The sequence below is a fragment of the Peromyscus leucopus genome, chromosome 7 (genome assembly GCF_004664715.2).
Source record: "Peromyscus leucopus breed LL Stock chromosome 7, UCI_PerLeu_2.1, whole genome shotgun sequence".
Taxonomy (NCBI): Eukaryota; Metazoa; Chordata; class Mammalia; order Rodentia; family Cricetidae; genus Peromyscus; species Peromyscus leucopus.
The window spans coordinates 74367357-74388170 of NC_051069.1; the positions used below are offsets into that span (position 1 = coordinate 74367357).

At 42.2% G+C, this 20814-nt stretch overlaps 1 long non-coding RNA gene across 1 annotated transcript; it reads left to right on the forward strand.

The window, feature by feature from the left end:
• Positions 1-32: 32 nt before the first annotated feature.
• Positions 33-20341, forward strand: LOC119088354. The gene is made up of 3 exons (XR_005092013.1): positions 33-719; positions 1304-1548; positions 18307-20341. It is a non-coding gene; the product is annotated as an uncharacterized LOC119088354 (long non-coding RNA).
• Positions 20342-20814: the final 473 nt, after the last annotated feature.

The following is a 20814-nucleotide window of genomic DNA, read 5'->3' on the forward strand; positions in this document are numbered from 1 at the left end:
CGCTGGGTGGACAGTCGCCGGAGCTCAGAGCTGCTGCTGGCTGCAAGCCAGGGTGCGCAGCCCCTGGCTGTGTGCAATAGCAGATGCCTGTGGCGCATACGTGTAGATTGAGCTATTTCTGCACGTCCTCGCAAGCCCCCCTCCCCAAAGAGAAGACACTTTGAACGCCCCAAATGTGATAATCAGCCATCAAAACTGAATCAGGGTTAAAAATCCGCACAACTCCAGAAACTTCCCAAGCCTAGCCTTCGGGCCGAGTGAGGAGCGTCACTACTGCGTAACTCTGGGTCTCCTGGAGGTTCCTCCAGCCAGTGTCCGTTTGTGGCTAGACCTTCGATACCACTAGGGACCCTGGGCCAAGTGTGGTCTCCAGAGGCAACTTGTCACGCACGTCACTTTCTGTGCGGGAGGGGGAGGATTTGCTGAGAACTGAGTTTCGATTCTGGAAACCTCGAGAAGTGCTGGGGAAGTCGGGTGCCAGCCAGCCTTAGTGCGCAGCTAGCTGCTGCGCGCGAGCGGGGCGGGCCCGCGTCACCCACCCCACTGCTCCGCGGGCGCGCGTGGCCAACCGGCGGGGTCGCGGAGCGCAACCCCAGCAGTGCACGAAAGCGGCCGCCAGGGTGGCGATCCTTCGGGGCGCAGACCTAGGAGGGGAAGCGCGTTCCTCTCAGCCTCTAAAGTTCTCAGTTCTAAAGTGAATCAAAATGTCAGCGATCTAGGTAAGATCTGGCTTTTCACCAGACGTAAAGGACAAATTTAAAAGATGGTTTAAGTTTCTCCCCTCCAGCTTCAGTCGCTAGTGTAGCTCTTAAGGACTGGAAAGGTTATCTCCGTGCCCTGGCACCGCGGTGTTTGCTAGAAAGCTCCCTGCTTTTGCTTGCCCACTTCCTCCACCCGCTGCCTCTTTCCAAAGAAATGCTTCGCAGTCCTCCTCGCGCCAGGTAAAGGATGTGTGGACCGCTGCAGTCCGGGTACTGAGGACAGGCCCTGAGTTGAATAATCATTTCCCCCAAGGCCCTGCACAACTCCAGAAACCCGGCCTCTGAATTTGGGGAGCTCTAGCCTAGAAGCCCAACCTGTGCCGCTTTGAGTTGAGAGATGGGGTGCAAGAGTGTCGCCCACGCAGATCTAGCAGCGTAACAATGCCGCCCCCTGCTGGTGCCCTACGGAGCCGAGTCCCCAAAATGGAGAAAGACCAGGTTTCCTTAGCTTAGGCAGGGCCTAGGCCAAATTGGATTGAGGGACTGAAGGAGCCTTGGACCCCGGCATTGATTGTCCTTATAACCCCACCGCTTTCTTTCAGGACGTGTCCAACCATGAACGCTGCCTAGCAACACATTTCATATATATGAAAGTGTGTGCGTACGTGTGTGTGACAATACCACTGTGCAGCTCAGACTAATCTGAAATTCAACATCCTCCTGAGTGATATGGTTACATCTGTGAGCCACTACTTCCAACCTGAGCTCTCTCCACATACCTCACAGCCTCCAAGTCAAGACGAAGGTATTCCGTGCCATAGAGACTTGGAAACAAAGGGATTAAGAGGTAATGAGAGCCTCCTAAAATCACAACTAAGTTGTGGGGTCAGGCCTTGCACCTCACACCCATTTGACTGTGAATGCTATTTAGTCTTCATTGCCTGAACGAGACGTCCCTGGCTTAGTTCTTCCTTCTCAGTGGAAACTGAGGCAAGCACTGTGTGTGTGTGGGGGGGGGGGGGTCAGTGGGAGAGGAGAGTACTGTGGATGCAGCTCAATGATAGTGTTTGCCTAGCTCTGAATTTAATTCCCGTACACACACACACACACACACACACACACACACACACACGACACGGGGAGGGGAGTGGACGGGAGGGAGACAGAATGAAAGAATGGGATAATGAAAATATTTTTTGATAGATTGTCAGAAAATTTTTTTTCTTCAAAGGCTGATAAGAATTTTCCATTTTCTTAAGATAACGTCAAAGTTGCTGGTCATATATTAAATACACTGCATTGGGAGGGAAAAAAAAAAAACAATAGTTTAGCTCCAGTCTCATTACTTTGTGCTGTATTTCAAGCTTCCATCAGAAAGAGTGAGAGAAATAAAGCCCAAAGTAGAGTAGCCCACGAATGGGATGATTACTTTAATCACATCTGCAATGTGTCCTGTGGGGCTGAAGAGATCTTCAACTTAACTAGAAAGCTGCCCACCTCACCTCACCCACCCCCACCCCACCCCACCCCACCCCTCCCCACCCCCGGGGATCCCGACAAGAGGACCCAGCCAGGGCTTGCTTGCACTGCAGTGGCAATGACTGCAGCCTGTTCTCTAGGTGGGGACCTTGTCCTCAGCAGTAGATACCCTTCTCCGCACAGCTGCTCCCATGGCCTCTCCCAAGAACAGGAAACTTGGCTGAGAAGTAGAAGCAGGTCATGGAGGGCCTGCTGTGCACACCACGTGCTGAGAGCGAGAGTCCATGCCACGGGTGGGGAACACCCCATTTCCTCCTAGCCAGCAGGAGAATTCTTTGTGGATAACACTTCTTTAATAATAGAGCATTCCCCATTGTCGGGCATGAACTAGACCCTCCTGCCTGCCTCCCACACCAGGACATCTGGGGCAACTCCCTCTTGGCAGCGCCAGGAAAGGCAATTGAATTATTGGATTAATATATGCCTGATGCATAGAGGCTACTTGTTACACACTGCTGAATGGAAGCATATGGTCTTCATTGTCCCTCTTCTGTCATCAAACTGGGGTAATATTTATATTCTGGAAAGTTGCAGCCACTCTTACACGAAACTGCAGAGTTTGCAATTGTGAAGCACTAGCTTGCTTTCTGTAGATAGCCAATGGAAGTATTCAATGAGAAAGTCTGTACTTCCCAGCACATTCACAGCCAAGACACTTCACACAGTTATTCTGATATTAGAGTCACATGCACTTGGCTTTTGCAAAATGGATAGAAGGTTTTAACTTCTAGGCTTATTTGTTAATTTTTTCCCCTTTAAAATGGAAAAAAAAGAAGACCATTGGCAATATTTTGCCATGAAATGATAAACTAAAGCCACCACAGGAGCTGGAGAGATGGCTCAGCAATTAGGAGCACCTATATTTATACCCCTTCATATTTATACCTCCAGTTCAGTTAATAGCACCCACATCAGGCAGCTCACAACCACCTGTAACTCCATCTCCAAGGGATCCAAGAGCCTCCATGGGCACCGGTGCTCACATGTAACACACAGACACACAGATACATATACAACTGAAAAAAATTCTAGAAGTATTAAAAGCCACCAAACTGAAATAATGTATTCAGACTGCTTCCTTAGCATATTTAGACTGTTGCCTGAGCAAGCAAAAAAAAATCTTTATCTGAAAAATTTAATGGAAAGCTTAATATAGATTTTTGAGGAAAGAATATCATTTACAACTATTTGTTCTTGCAACTTATAATAACAATCAGTCTGGGCTTAACACAATAAGAAAAAAGTTTAATTTTGGCTTTAATATTATTGAATTTGCTAGTATGCAACAGAGAGTGTGCTCAGTACTTTAAATATCATTTTTAAAATATTCTTCCCAAGGCACAGCTTTGCATATTCTCTCCCTATTTTCTGGATTGGAAAAGCAAAGCATTGGAAGGTCAAGTTTCTTAGAGAGGTGGGTCCTTCATGTCTGGGAGTCTCTTGAATTCTATGGGTTGACCTTCTTCCTGTCTTCTGCTACTCTTTTCAAACTTGGAATTGACCTGGAATTGTCTTCGACTATTTCTTTCCAAGTAGTAGAAGTTCTACCTGGCATAACATTGGGAACTTAGTCTTTAAATCAGAATCAACTGCGAAGAGTCAAACTGCACCATGACTGGACTGATGGCTTCCTCTATGCATGAAAAATGACCTCTGCAGTCACTGAGAGCTAGCAAGCCAGCAGCCTCACGGGAAGCAAGCCTGCAGAAACCCCCCACAGAGGGAAACACAGTGGGAGGCTTGGAGATTGGCCCCAGTACACTGAGCAGTGGAGTCATTTTTCTCTTCTTGTTCTCTCTGATTCCTATCTTTCCCAAAGATGACTTCAAAAGATAAGAAGTAAACAAACAGGAAACAATTTCCCAAGCTCAGACCCAGCAGCACAGTGAAACAAAGAATCCAGAAAGCCAATATTAAGACTCGAATGTCCCTCTCACAGCCCTCTGGTAATTCTTCCTCCCGTAACCACGCTGCTCTCTTGGTTTTTCCATACCAGCTACTGCCTTCCCTTCACGATCTTCCAATTTTTGCTGCTTCTACCCTTTGGCCATTTCCACCAAAAGTAGTGTGAATGTGGGAGCACACTGTAGCCATGACAAAAGAGTGCCAGTGTCTGTGGTGTGAACTCTGACCACCTGCCTCATTCAGAGGGCAAATCTCAGTGATTAATGACAGTGAGGGACACCAGCTTCCTTTTCCAAGCATGAACACACATGTGCCATCTCACAGAGACCCTGAGACCTCTTTGCTCCCCAGTTGTCAATGGTGGAGTAGCCACTGATGGCAATGTTCTATGTAGAAGTTAAAATTCACAGAGAGAGCTGTTTATAAGAGAAATAAATGGTGCTTGTAAAAAGATTTTTACTTTGATTCTTCAAGGAAATAAGAAATGTTTCAAAGACTATCAACATCCCAGGATTTAACATTTCTAAGTTATTTCAAAATTATGTTCTAAGTTATTACTTAATATATTATTAGTATCTGCATTAGTTACTTTCTGTTGCTGTGATAAAATACCATGACAAAGGCAATTTAGAGAATGAAGGATTTATTTTGGCTTATAGCTCTAGAGGGCCCATCATGGTGAAGAAGCATGGCAGCCAGAAGGCATACCTTGAATGGCAAGCACAAACCTGAAAGAGTAAACTGGATATAATGAGGTGTTTTACTCTCAAACCCTGCCACCAGTGACTTCTTCCAGCAAGGCTGGACCACCTAAGTCTCAGACTTAGGTGGACATTTCTTATTCAAACCACCACAGTAACCAATAACAATTACCAAAATGATAACAATTATAATTTTCCTCTATATTACCTCCTTTTTATCTTCAGAACTCTTCTGCTGGTTCTAATTTTTCAAATGAGGATAGACTAGGTGGTATCTGCCATGTTTGTAAAACTAGTCATGGAAGAATTAAGGTTACACAATTCCCCTTAGTTGCCACAGTTCTGAGTTTTACACTTGTGTTAGTAGATTGAAAACTAGGGATGCTCATTTATATTTGGAAAGACCCTATAGCTACTCAGAGGGTCCTTTGACTTGGCTGCATCTTACTATTAGATTGCTAAACATCTTATTAAAAGTGTCATTTTCTAAGGTGTTATTTTCAAGTATTCCTTTGTTCTATCTCACCACAGAAAAATAACTCCATTCACAGTTGCTAATCAATGAACTGAAGAAAATCCATGAGCAGGTACCAATACTGTTGAAACAACTAATGGCATCACATTAAAGCCAAACTCAATACCAATTTCCCCATAATAGAATTCTTCATCAGAGAGATCAGCCAGTATTTTCTGGTACTGATGCTGCTATTGATGCTGATTAAGCCAACGTTTCTTCCTGTTTGGACATCTTGGTGAAATGCTTGCTGTTTAAATCAGTCTTATAAGTCCCATGGACCAGATGATTGTTCTTACTCCAGACAAGAGAGATATTCAAATTTGATATTCATTTGGTGACATATAAACTAGAAATATACATGTTACCTTCCCAAATACCAGGTGTGCAGAAATGAGCTGTTATTTTACACTACAGTACTTTCCTTCTGTGCTTGCACTGAAAGATGATGAACTACTCTGACAAAAGGATGATGCTTACATTATGGAACACAAGAAACATTGTGGAGGATAGTAAGACGGGCTACACTCGATCGTTCTTCCTTTTTAAGATGAATTCATCCCCAAGTATTTGCAACCCTTGCCTTGTGGAAAATGAGGCCATCTTCTATGGGTAGGTTCATTGTATCTTGACATGTATCAGCCAGTTCTCACCTGGAACTTGGATTGATATATTGAATGCCCACTCACTGCAAGCTGCTTTCCTTTACATAAGATTTCAATGTTTAAAAGATATGTTCACAAATGCTAAACAGTCGTTACATTAGTCCATTTTGCTGTTGATCAAACAAAGTGGCTGAGGCTTGGCACTTTGTAAAGAAAGGGGCTTAGTTAACTCACTGTTTGGAGAACTTCTGGGATCTGAGGCCATTTATTTGACTCCTGGAGAGGGTCTCTTGCTGTGCCACAGAATGGAATATTGCTTCATGGGGACAGGAGTGCTTATGGAGGAGACATTGAATACCTGAATTCAGAGGGATTGTGTAGCACGAATCTTAAAAGTTCTTATTAATAAAAACAAACCTGGAGCCAGGTATTGGGGTGAATGCTGAAAGATCAGAGAAGCAGAACAGGCTACAGCTAACTTCACCTCACCAGTTCCTCAGCTGATCCTGTTTCCTCAGACTGGAAGCTTCTGTGTTCTCATCCGAATGACTCTCAGCTGAACTGCAGCTCAAAAGCCTAAATCTTAACCAGGCCAAAAGCTTCTAGCTTCTGGTTTTCAGCCTTGTATACCTTCCTGCCATCACTTCCTGGGATTAAAGGCGTGAGTCACCATGCCTGGCTGTTCCCAGTGTGGCTTTGAACTCACAGAGATCCGATGGATCTCTGCCTCCCAAGTGATAGGATTAAAGGTGTGTGTGTCACCACTTTCTGGCCTCTATGTCTGTCTAGTGATTGTTCTGTTCTCTGACCCCAGATAAGTTTATTAGGGTGCACAATATTTTGGGGAACACAATATCACCACAGGATTGACTCAAGGGCCCCAAGGCTTAATCATCTTCCACTGTACCTTCCTCCTAAAGGCCTAAGCATACTGGAGCTTTGGCCTCCAATCACTCGAGCTTTGGGGGGACAACTGCAGACCATATCTAAACTCTAACACCCATTTACCAACACCAGTTTTATACACTTAATCTGGAGAATGTATGAGGTAAATCTGTGGAAACTGTGGAAGACACATTTATTTACCCTACACCTAAGTCATATACTATGTCAAACATGCATGCACTGCCTTGTGTGATATTTGAGAAAAATTAGCACGGACTATGGTTACCAATAAAAATTATTTTTCAGACTTTTTGAAAATTTGAGTACAAAACTTATGTAAATAATTTTTGAACCTACTAAAATGCAGAACATTGATTAAAAATAATATTCTTCAAATCAGTAAGATTTGACAAGCCTAAAGTCCTTAGGTGTGAGTAGGAAAAACTACCTGCAGACTAGCTGTATGTTGTTACTCAAAATGCCAACATTTATGTTACTAATGTGATTCAAGGAAATTCTAATTCATGCTATTAACCAAAGCAAACAATTCAAAACACAGGGAACTGTGCATTAGCTGAGAAGTAAAGAGAAGAGTTGTTGATATGTACACCATAAACATATCTTACAAGGGAATCAGCTTTCACCAAGTCTCTATTGGGATCACTAAGGATTAAAAGGGGGTAGGGTCAATACTCCCAAGAAAACTAACTGAAGTTTATATAAATAAGATAGCCCTGCAAGGTGGTACAAACACACTTTCCAGGTTTTGAAACTTGTGACTAGTGAAGGAATTGAGTAATTCATCAGCATGACAAACTGGCATTTTTAGTTTGTCTTACTATAAATGCCTATTAGAATATTAGAAGAGAAAAAAATAAGGCAACTGGGAGTCAAAGTTACTTTTTAAGTTTTAATTATTGTGCCTAAGAGATCCATGAAACAAAAATGCCTCTGATCTGCAAGCCCCTTGCCCAAGGACAGATAGTTCCTAAAATGCTGGAGGCTATTGTGTCTGAGAAATAACAAGCCATCTGTTTTCACTCCCCTAGACAATTGTGTTTGACCCATCTGTGCATGTTCACATGTGGGTGGGAGGTTCACAGGCAAGAAATACATCAGACTATATATATGCTTGATCCTGACTGGATGTAGGCTGGAGGTACATCAGGATGTATGCTTGCCCCTGATTGGATCTGCTGGGAAATGCAATGAATTACAGGTTTTCCTTCTTAAACCCTTTCAAAACTCCTTTCTGGGCCATTTCCTGGAAAACTGGATATGGACCTGGCCAAAGACCATCCACCAATTTAATTAAATACTTACTTAATTTTTTTATGCTTTATAATTATAAAATTATTTAATTAAAGCTTGTTTCAAATGTGGCTTTAAATTGTGGTAGCGGTCTTATTTTCGATCAGTGGGATTAACACTAAGGCTCTGTGTTGGCTTCCCAGCATTGAAAAAACAACCTTAAAATACTCAAACAAGAGAGATATCGTTAACAGTAATAATTTTATTCAACTTTGAAGCTTATTGTAAAATATTTTAGTTAGATTTAATTAGTGTATTGAATTGTGTTTTAGTTTTTGAGGGTATTTTTATGTATGATTTTTGCTTTGTTTTGTAGATAGGCTGTCACATTATTATTGAGGCTCCCTTCAGACCCATTGTGCAGCCCACATCAAGGTTGAGACTCAGTAAGAATATGAGTAGAATCATCAAATACAACCATTTTGAGGAATTTTGGGAACCAGCAAGATGGGTACTACTGGAAACAACACCTAGTATGTGTACTTTAGGGAACATTGCCCTAGAGCTGGACTGAGAAGATGCCAGTACTAGACTTTCAGAGAAGACAGATTGGACAAGCCCTCAGCAGGCTCAGGGACCACCCAATTGTGCATCCAGAGCTGGAGGCCAACCTAATGCTCATGAGGGAGGGCAACGAAGGTTGAGGGAGAAGCACAAACCACACAGGTTCTCGCAGGGGACCAGGCCTGTGGGGCATCAGATCTTGGACTCTGAGGTGTCTTATAAAGTTGTCTTTTTCTAAGCCCCACCTGAACTCAAAGGCAGATATATTCTGAATCTCCATCTTCAACTGGCTGCTGGTCAAGAATACACAGATATCTGCTTAAAGATCTAGGGCTGCTGGGCCACAAATAGTGACTTCAGTTATTAGCACACAAGTGCTTACAGGCCCTTCAACAGTACTTTCCTTGTGCAAAAACCAGAAAGTCACCTATGATCTTTGTGTCATGAAGAGCCTCCAAAGCTGGGGTGTGAATGACTCAAGGATATGCAACCCTCTAATTATAACCTTTCTGAATCAACAAAAGTTCCTCCAGTGTGGGAGCTAGCTCTACCAGCAATCTCCCACAGACCATTGCCTTTCTGTAGGGCTCAGTCGCTTTGATCACCACTACTACCACTTTTCAGATGTCTCTGAATCCTCAGCATCTGTGTAACTCAACTCTACCTTTTCTCCATCTGTCTCAGCAAAGTGGTGACATGTAGAATTTTTCAAAGTCAAAGGGACTCAATAATAAACCCCAAATGAAAAGGTTGTCATTTCAGACATGATGAATCCTATAAAGTCACATTTGTCAAGTCTAAGTTCTTGATCCTAAAATGAATGTGATCCAGCCTCAAAACACTATTTCCTGATGTAGCCCCTCCTCCCACAGGGAGGAAATCTTGCCTGTTACTTGAACAAAGTTTTTTAGGCAACATCTTTTTTCTTCATGTTTCTAAGTGTGGTTGATGTAGGACAATGGGATGAGATAAATAATTAAAAGGGGAAGGTCTGCTTAAACCAGGAAGGTCAAGAAATGCCTATTTTCATTTAAAAAAAAAAGAAAAATGAAAAGCAAGAACTAAAAGAGAAGTAGCTCCCAGCTATGAGAAGTCAGGGAGTGGTCCTGGCCTAGAGAGCAACTTGTACCCAGGCAAGCAACAATCTGATATGCTAGAGGAACTGAAACGAACTGTATGGAACCAGAGCACCCAGAGGAAGGGGGTGGTGGTGACATGAGATTAGATTAAAGAGAAAGTCAAAGGTCAGGTCTCAGGCTGTAGTGAAGAGTTGGATTTTATGTAAGTTCAAGAAGTCATTGATGGCTATAAACAGGAATAAAGTGGTTTCTCTTTAGAGATCATTCTTGCCTCTAGATGCAGTTAGGAATTGAGAAGAGAAAAATATAAAGACTAGTTAAGTGGTCAGTGTTGGTCTGAGTAAAGAATGAGTCTAGGGTGGATTTCTTGTGGATCACAGCCTATAAGGATTATACAATGCTTTGAATGGTTTTACCCTGAATGACTAATAAAGCAGAATAATGCACAGTATCAAGCATATAAAATCACTTTACCACTTCCTCATATTGCTTATTATTTTCATGCATCTAAGCATGCACACACAAATACAAAGCTTTGCTGTGTAGCAACTTAAAGCAAAGGAACCAACAAAAGTCCCTTCAAACACTTTGCATAGAGTCAACTAGAAAAAGACACAATGAGAAAGGAGAGAGGATTATGTGCTATATTTTATTGCACTTTAAAATAGCACATTTGAGGTTAATATTAATTATTGACCTGACAGAATCTAACATTACCAGAGAAACAAGCCTCTGGCCATGCCTGGGAAGGATTATCTTGCTAAAGTCAGCCTCTGGACTACTTATGAAGGGTTATCTTGACAAGTTTAACTGAGGTATGAAGACCCTTACTAAAAGTGGGTGGAATAATTCTTTGGGTTTGGGTTCTGAACTAGATCAAAAGAAAAAAAAAAGGAAAAAGAGAGCTGAACATTTATCTCATTCTGCTTCCTGATTAGGAATACGATGTGACCAGCTGCCTCAGGCTGCTGACTCCATAACTCCCTCTGCAAGAGTGTGCCAGAAGAAACTCTCCCTTAAACTGCTTCCTGTCAGGGTGTTTTACCACAGCAATGGGACAGATAATTAAGACAATAGTTCTTATATTTATACATTAGTTCTTCTTTAAAATATGATTTACAGGGTTTTTTTTGTTGTTGGTTTTTTTTTTTTTTTTTTTTTTTTTTGGTTTTTTGAGACAGGGTTTCTCTGTGTAGCTTTGCGCCTTTCCTGGAACTCGCTTTGGAGACCAGACTGGCCTCGAACTCACAGAGATCTGCCTGGCTCTGCCTCCCGAGTGCTGGGATTAAAGGCGTGCGCCACCACCGCCCGGATTACAGTAACTTTTGAATGTTAAAAAATATAGTAAATTTGTACCATTAACATAGGAAAATAGTATACAACTATCATTTGTTTTTTTTTTTAATCTTAGAGTACTTGTAGAGTATTGTAATATACACTGATAGTCACCAGTAGGTAACTCATTCACCTTTCAGTAAGATAATACTTTCCTAGAATATTGACTATTTCCAAAAAGTTTCTTGTATGGGAGGAAACTTTAAATCTTACATTTATTTAGGCCTCATTCTTTCTGGGGTCCCAAGTCTAGCTTTGTTGAATTTTCTCACAATACAGTCTAGACCGTTCAGTCTCATGTATCATGTTATGACTATTCAAAGTGTTCAAAAATTTGCATCATCACCACTGTAATAAAAATGCACAATGCACTGGGTTAAATACAATGCATCTGTTCAATTTTGTTTAGTATAAAGCAGAATGACTTCTCTTAGAGGAGGTCATCTTAATGAGTCTCTTTATCCAGATGTACTGGAGCACATTGGATTTGACCTAATGACAAATAGATTTATAATAAATCATCACTGAAAATCAAAAATGGGCCTTGCAAAGAAAGAAGACACATCATGAGCAGTTAGCAGTTGCACACACCCTCTAATTACAAAGCATGCCCTTACCACAGGTACTTCCTACTGTGCTGACTGCAAGAAGTCTTTCCATTTTATACACAGAAGCACACACCCTCTGTCTACAAACATGTTAAGACCCATATGGTCAAACAACCCATTTACAAATTGTTAGATGGGGCCAGCAGCAGCTCCCTACTCTCTCAGGCATTTGAAGAAAGCAACTTTACTATTTTTAACACCTTTCTTCTTTCAGGGGTCGCTTTGATCCCTGTCCTAACATATCTTTCTTCTCCTCTCCAACACCAGTCTTCCTTTGGAATAGGTGGCAACTAAAGACTACAGCTGTATTTAATTTGATTTTGATTTGTTGGAGATGGAATCTCCTATGTAGCTTTCACTGTCCTAGATCTCACAGAGGTTCACCAGCCTCTACCTCCCAAAGTCATCCACCAACATGTCCCACTTGTAGCTGTATTTTAATCGTAGATTTTTTAAGATCTTCCATGGCAAAATAGATAGATAGATAGATAGATAGATAGATAGATATAGTGTTTAATGGTAGAAGAATCAAATTCCATGGGAATCATTTCCAGTTGTCTTGGAGATGCCTGAGCCATTGGTTCTCAACCCAGAACACCCAGGTAAAGGCAATAACCAACACTCCATACAATACTCCATACTGCAGCTACCCAGCGAGTCCAGCCTGCCTGCCTAACTGTGCTGTTGACTCTACTGCTAGCCACTCCTATGCCAGATAAACCACAGAACATCAGCAAGTAAGGCACTGGAAGACAGAGCAGCTTTGTAATTGTCCATCTGTTTCTTCATTCTCAGCCTCACCACCCTGTTAGCTCTTCTCCAGAATTTCAGTTTGTTCTTTGTTATTCACTGAGGAAGTCTGGTACATTTGAAAGCTTCCTCTTAGAGCAGATAAGACTAACAGTTTGGGGGCCAAGTAGTATTAATTATCAGGAAGCTGTTGATAGTTCATCACTGACCTGTAAAAACCCGTAAGAATATTGTTGACTAAAATAATGAAGTCTATTTAAAGTTTGGGTCATATAATATGTCATTAAGGATCGCATTATTTCAGCAAAGAAAATCTTGCAGGGAACTCTCCTCTTAAAAGAAAATAGCTTTTCTGTTGGAAAGTTTCCAAACCACACCATTGCAAAACCCAAACACTTCAAACCATTGGACACTAATGTTTAACCGTGTCTTCCTAGGTATCTTAAAAACCTTTTCCTTGATGATTATTTTGTTGTTGTTGTTGTTGAAATCCAGGTGGAACTTGTCATTTAATCCCAATTTGAGTATACTTTCATTGCCTAGAGGTTAAGGTTTTACACCTTCCCTGATGGAGACTGCACCCTACAATGTTCCCTATGATTAGAAGAAAGTATAATCAGCATTTCATAGATTTGGGAAACACAGTGAAGGGCAGGGCTGGCCCAAGGCCTGATTGTGAAATGCCTGAACAGTCTAAAGCCCTTGCCTCCTTAGTGTTATTTAACTCTTTCTTTGTCTTCTAATCTCCTGTTCATGCACTTTGAACTGTGTTAACCATCTGAACTTCAGTTTCTTCCTGTGGTGGGTCTCACTGAGATGATGAAGCATGCTAGCTGATATAGAGTGGGGTTTCAAAAGGTGCCCATCATCATCCTCATTCTTGGCTTCATCTTTTGAACATAGCCTCTTCCTCAACAATGTGCTACTGTTGAGGTGTCTCCCAAAGGCCTACATCTTGGTTTTTGTAGCCCATGGCAACATATCTGAGATCTCAGGAGTAAGGGGTACTTAATGGTGATCTATTGCACAATGACATTGCTTAGAGGAACATTTGCTTTATAGTAATTTCATTCTTAGCAACAAACATTTTCTAAACACAGGATTATGCCTCTAATCCTGATGTTTTAGGCCCCCATAACAGGTTGAAAAGGACTGTGATGTGGATGGGGAAAGTGATGACAGCTACCTGTTCACTAGACAGACTTTATAAAAAAAACTACAGCACCATGTGTTCATTAGCTTTCTGATGTATCTCAGGGCAGTAGTTTTTCTAAAGTTACATTTCAGGTGGCACACTCTTTTATTACCTTCTCGTGCATTTCATGAAATGAGATAATTTCTCAGTGGACATGACATCAGTATAAAGCAAAACCTTTAGTTATAACTTCTCACTAAAGAACAACCACAAAGATGCTTCAGCGTCTGATATTCTAAACCTATCTTATCCTGTACTTCATACTTCTGCAGAATGTATTCATATCACATTATAACCTCTGGTCTTATGTTTTCATCTGTCACACAAAAATGCCTGGGCAAAGGACTTTGAAAGCATGTCTATGTAAAGAAGGTAGCAATTATCACTGTACCTGGAAATGACTGCCAATGGCATTAATACCTCCCACTGAACCCAAACAAAGGCATCCCAAGATCAATTCCCTATTAGCCAAAAGTCAAACGCCCACAGACAGTCTAAAGCTCCCTAATATGAGAGGCTAAGAAAAGGAATTTCATATGGAAAGAGTTTGAAATTTGAGGGGAGCTAAAATATTTGACTTTTATAAAAAATAATAAAGGCATGCCTAAATAATCAAGTGTCCTAGATTTCAACTTCTTTAGCCTCAGAGAAGACCCACCTCTGCTTAGGGGAGCTGTCCCACAGATGGTTCTGTCCTCCTGTACTCATAGGAAGAGCTCTTTGATGCAGAAGATCTTCATATCTTAATAACATATGTTATATACAAATACTATCAAAACTTACTAAAGTCCACTGTGCACTAAACTGGGGCAACCTTAGAAATGGAGATTATGCTGTAAATTCTTTAGGGAAAGAAAAGAGCCATACTTTGCTCCTTCTAAAACCTTATGCTATGACTTAAGTAAGCCTATATGTGAATGGGCTTGGTTCCTCAGCCTGTGGCACTACTGGGAGGTGACAAGGTAGATAAGACTTTGGGCCTCATGAAGAAGCTAGATTGTTAAGGACATGCCCACAACAGGGTATTGGGATACCCAAAGGTCATTCCTTTCTTTCTCATCACTTCATGGTGTCCAGGTGGTTAGCAGCATCCCTTATGCACAACTTTATTGGTGAAATTATTAAGGCCACTCCACATAGTTAAAAGGGAGGTTTATTTAGTGGTGTAACTTACAAACGAAGGGATAGGTAAGTTGCACAGTCTGGGAAAGACATAGCACAGTCCACTGGTGTTCTCTGGAGAACTCTGTTCGGTCTGCCGCCAGCGTCCAGGGTCCAGGAACCAAGAGAGCCAGTGCATCCGGATCTTGGGTCTTTAGGGTCCTCTCTTGGCCCTGCCTTGTAGGTGTGACAGTTACCGAAGCCTCAATGGGGGTTGGAACTTCCAGACCAAAGCTGGAATGGCTACCCACTACACAACTTCACCATGTGCACAAAAGCAACTGTGTTAATTGACCATGGGTTGAAACCTCTAAAACTGTAATGCAAATGCATATTTCATTTTCTGAATGCTGGGGGTGTTTGAATTCACAACAGTCCACCCCTTACACTAGTTCTTATAGTCTCCCTTCATTATCTTCTGCTGACATCTCATTCCCAGTCTGATTTCCTCAAGTCTACAACAAAAGTGTATACTATCTTCAGTAACAGGGAATTTCTGTCTATGTCTGTCATGCAAGTGACAGTGGTGGTAATCGCTTTATTATTTGGGGATCTTGGAGACTTCCCTGAACAACAACCCATCTAGAAGTAGCTCATCCCTGTATTAGAATAATACTGAATAATTCAATGCTCCCAGGAGTCCACTTTCCACTCACATGACATTTCTTTGCTTAACTCCTTAACTGGTATTTTGGCTGTTCTTCTAAATATTTTTTACAAATCTATACGCTACTCAGGGGTTAGCACTACATAAAGAAACCTTTTTACAGAGGTTGGGCAGGGTATCTGACATCCTAGTGAGGTCCACTTGAATCAAGTTGGTCTTGGATGGCTAATGAGATACTAAAACAGAAACATCAGCAAGGTACAATACCACATGAAAAGATTCCCATAACTTGTGTAAATTGTTTCTTTAAGAGAACAGTGTTGGCTACTGCTGTGGAATAATGCTTTTGTACACTGGTTACTGATTGGCCAGTATCGAGGCAGGATGTATAGGCGGAATAAGCAGACAAGGAAGATTCTGGGAAGAGGAAGGCTGAGTCAGGAGATGCCAGCCCGCCATCCAGGGAGCAGCATGTAATGGCACATAGGTAAAGACACAGAAAACATGGCGACATATAGATTAACAGAAATGGGTTTGTTTAAGTGTAAGAGCTAGTCAGTAGTAAGCCTCAAGCAATTTTAATTAATATAAGCCTCTGTATGTTTACTTGGGTCTGAATGACTGTGGACCAGGAGGGACACAAAAAAACTTCTGGCTACAGGTTACAACATGACAATAGCTACAACAGATGACAGCAGATGTCATCTCATGTAGTCCTTTGTAATCCATGCTCTTTTCTATGAGCCATCCTGGGTCTCCATCCTCAGGAGCTGCTGCCACAGAGCTGAGGTGCATCTCCCCAGCACTGATGGTGTTGGAAGGTGTTTGTGCTGCTAAGACAGTTCAGACACAGGGGAGAGTAGAGATGCACCCTAGTCTGCCATGCCTACTGCTGGAGCCAGCTGCTTTGCTCTGACAGGCTCTGGGCTAGCTCTGCACCCTTTGCCTTCCCTTCAACTACCCCTGACTACTGAAAGGGCCATAAAGTAGATGACCTATCTCCACTCACCAGTATACTTTCTTTGTGGGAAGTAATAGGCACAGCATACTCTAAGGAAATAATTGCTCACCCATAGGATGACGAGCCTAATCTTTTCCACTTGCACAGTTTTGTAATTTGCTTTCCACAAGCTGTTGCTCAAGCTTTAATGCTTCCTGGAAGCTCACTAGTACAGTATTTGGCTTTCTGCTAAGTTTTTTTTCCTAGGAATTCTGGCCCCACACAAATCTTGCCACATTTGCCTTTGAGTTATATAAACAGACCCCTTTGTCTACTTTCCCTTTCTCCCATATTTTCTTGATTGCTTTAACACTTTATAAATTCAGTTTATATACTGCTCTAAGTCATTCAGATCTGCTAATGTATCTCTTATCTCATAAGATTATATTCCACAATGAAAGGCAGAAAACTATGAAAGTCCTAAATGAGTTCCAAGGTCCTTGGTGAATCAAATACTTTCTTTAATCACCCATTAACATAGGTTTATCCAACCCAGTGAAAATGAACTGGGTATCAGTCATATCTCTCTTTGCTCAATTCTCTAGTGCCTATACCTACTTTCTTTACTGTCTTCCAGTCCCTGTTATTCATGGGTACCACTCAGCCAGTGATAACCAAGTATCTCTAATGCATAGTATATTCTAAGCTATCAGAGGCTGAGTTCCTTCATATTGCCTCAGATTATTATTTTTTTGTCTTGAAGCAGAATGGATAAGTATATTACCCTGTTTCTCTGCTTCCACATTCCTCAGACTGATACCACTCCCATGTTCCATAGCCTTACAAACAAAGCTGTGAGAGGCTCTTAAATTGCTTTTTTAGAAGTCTCACAATTCACAAAGTTCAGATGCTGATGACAATTCTCTGGTTGCCATAGTTTCTTCCCTGTCTGCATATTAACTTAGGTACTCTTCCTTGCTCTGTATTAAAGGTCACCTCTTGGGTCTATATTACATTACTTCTATTATAACTTTGTCTTCATCACTATCTGATTCTTCTCATAGATTCCAAAGATTATTTAACAAATGACAATAATTGACACTCTTTTCCCTGACATCCTTCAGCTGTAAGGCACAGCAAGCAAACACTTCCATTTCTTTCTTCCTGTTACCCATTTTCTCTTTCAAATCAGAGAGTTTAATGTATGTTGCCTTTAGCATCTCCATGTCTTTTTCCAAGTGTGACTCCTTCTTTATGCAGGCAAATTATTGCTGGGAGGACAACCAGGCTTCAGCTGCAGGGCTTATCACCAGCAACAAACTACACAAGTGACCCTCATATACTTCATAACCTCTTTCTGATTCCATCCCACATATGCTGCTTTCAGGGGTTAAAATATATTCTCTAGTCCATCAACTGTTTGGCGGCCAGCCCCATACCTACTGGTAGACATCATTCATCTAGGAAGTATGCTTCCCCATAGCACGTAGAACAGTGGTTCTCAACCTGTGGGTCACAAACCCTCTGGGGGTTCGAACAACCCTTTCACAGGTCTAAGACCATCAGAAAACACAGATATTTATATTACGATTCATAACAGTAGCAAAACTATAGTCATGAAGTAACGATGAAAATAATTCTTTGGTTGGGAGTCACCACAGCATAAGGAACCATTTTAAAGTGTCAAGGTTGCAGCATTAAGGTGGTTGAGAAGTACTGACACAGAGAAAGCCAGCAACCCAGGGATTTCCCATAAGGACACACCCCTTTCAGAAAGCTTGATCCGAGTTTCCCATCACAGGAGTATTGTGCTCCGTATGAGGAAAGATAGTCAGTTTGAGATTACCCCCAGTGTTGGAGGATGCTACACCCTCCCACAAATCGGTTGCATATCTCAGAGCCCATTACAGCAGCAGGGCATCCATTCTTCCCTGATTTGTGTTTGGTTCTATTGTTCCCTCTATAGGCACCAACCATGTCACTTTCCTTGTGAAGACAAGCATCCATGAACCTAGATTTGGCAGTGACAGCAGATTAAAGAAGTGATTCTACCCAAGTCTACCTTAGTAAGCCAGTGAGTGTACTGGAGTTACTTGGAAGAATGTGGGTGAGATGTCACTCACAGGAGGAGCTTGGATAACTCAAAGGCAGCAGTGTCGTTGAAAACCCCAACAAGCATGGAACTCATGGAAGCTTCATCCGTGGATCACACTCTTCCCAGGGAGATGTGGACAAGCATCTACTCAGCCCAGATAGGGAAATGATGGAAGACTGAAGTACCGACACCACCCAGTTCAACCTGGTGAACCAGTGAGTTTTACTAGGGGAGTTGCTTGCAGGAATATGGGCGAGGAGCTATTTACAGGAGCAGAATGAGTTAAAGACCTCCGTGTCATCAAAAGCCCACCCCAGCATGGATGACAGTTTTCCAGAAAAGAAAAGAAAAAAAAACCAAAAAAACAGAAACGTGGAATGTATTGCACAGCCTACAGGCAGCTTAGCAGGCTGGACAGTGTCTTTGCAGGCAGCTTAGGTTGATCTGAGCCTCTTCTAGGAGGCTTGCCTGATCACTGTTTCAAGGCACTTCAGCTGAATGGAGCCTCTTCTACAAAGCTCCACTTGTCAGAGAGTCACTTTCAGCTGTCTGTTCTGCTTATATACTTTGGGGTGATGGGGGGTTGGTGGCTATTGAATCGTGTCTAGTGGCAAAACCCAGAGAAGTGGTTACGCAACAAACACAGCATACAAGCTCAGTTCTCTTTTGCTCCCTCCTTCAGCCCGCCCCACAGCGAGGTGATGAAATAACATTGATGGGGTTAAGAAATCTTGTTAGGCTGTTCAATAATCTGCTTATGTTACTATATTATTATTTGGCTCCAAACAGCCACTGACTAGCTGTGTGATGTGGGTCAAATAAACTAGTTTTCCAAGCATGACAATCATCCACAAAATGGAAAAGTAAAATTGCGTTTGTAGAGTTATGTAAAAGAGTAATTTGATCACACACATGCTTGCACACATACACATACAAACATATATAAGGTACTGTGGGTGATGAAGATATCGCAGCGGACATTATTGACTGTGTTTCAAGTGATTATGGCAGGAAAGAAAGAAGAAGGGAAATGTGAATGATCCAGGCACACCAAACATGTCCTGGGGTGCTGAGCTCCATAAATGCTAAAAGGGAAGCTGCTGGGTTTAGTCTCACGTGGCTCAGAGGCCCCTGGAAGCACTGCAGTCAAAGTAGTCCATAGACGGACTGTGTTAGTAGACATGAGACTTTCAGGAGGAAGCAAGAATTCCTGCACGGCTCAGGTTTTCTCCAGACGGCTCGACCTCTGACGTTTCATGACATTTGGAGTGTGCTTGCCTCAGACTGCTTGATATTTGAGAAAGAACATCAAGTCACACTTGATAACAGGCATAAGAAGCTTACAGGGCACCCAACAGGTAGTTGGAGCTCTATAATGAGTTGTCAAAATGCTGCTAAGGTTACATATCCTGAGGCCTTGGACACCGATGCCAGGACCAACAGTGTGTTCTGTGTACCCCGAGACACCAGGCAATGTGGCATGCCAGAGTATTTGTTTTTTTAAACCAGGACTTGTCTCTGAAACTAGACCACTCTAGGCTCCAGAGCTTAGCTCTAAGTGCAAACGGCCGGACAAGAGTGAGGGTATTCTAAAAATAAGACCGGCAAACTTAAAATGCTGGACTCCCAAAGAATAGGACTTTCCCCAGGAATCTCAATATGGGAGAAGAAAAAGGTACCAGCTAAAAGAGGAACTTGTCTCAGGAAAGGAGATTTCACACAGATCTAACATGCCAGGCTACCTTACAGGATGAGGCCGAAGCCCAGAAAACAATGGGTCAAGGCTGGATGACATCACACCTTGTCTGGGACTGTTTAAATGTGTGTATCCTTGGCCTGCTATTTATTTTATATATATAATTTTACAATACCATTCAGTTCTACATATCAGCCATGGGTTCCCCTATTCTCCCCCCTCCCACCCCCTCCCCTTACTCCCAGCCTATCCTCCATTCCCACCTCCTCCAGGACAAGTCCTCCCCCGAGGACTGCAATTAACCTGGTAGACTCAGTCCAGGCAGGTCCAGTCCCTTCCTCCCAGACTGATTGGCCTGCTGTTTAAACTTTACTCTCACTTCAGGACTCCAAGGAGGGACTTGGAAGGCTCAATGTCTCTCTTCCCAATGTGGCCACACTGAACAGATCTCTTTTCCCATTTTAGCTTGGCTGTTTCAGTTGGCTTATTGAGGCTAGGTGGCTGGACCTGACTTGGGCACAGGTTGTAAACCCCATGTTTGAAAACTCATTATCTTCAAAACCTTAAGAATAGTGAAATTCTCCATGTCATTCTTTCTTTTGAAAGCAAGAATAAATAATTAATGTACCTTACTGAATTGTACAAGTACTAAATGTGTATCAGGAGATGACATTTCTAAAGGG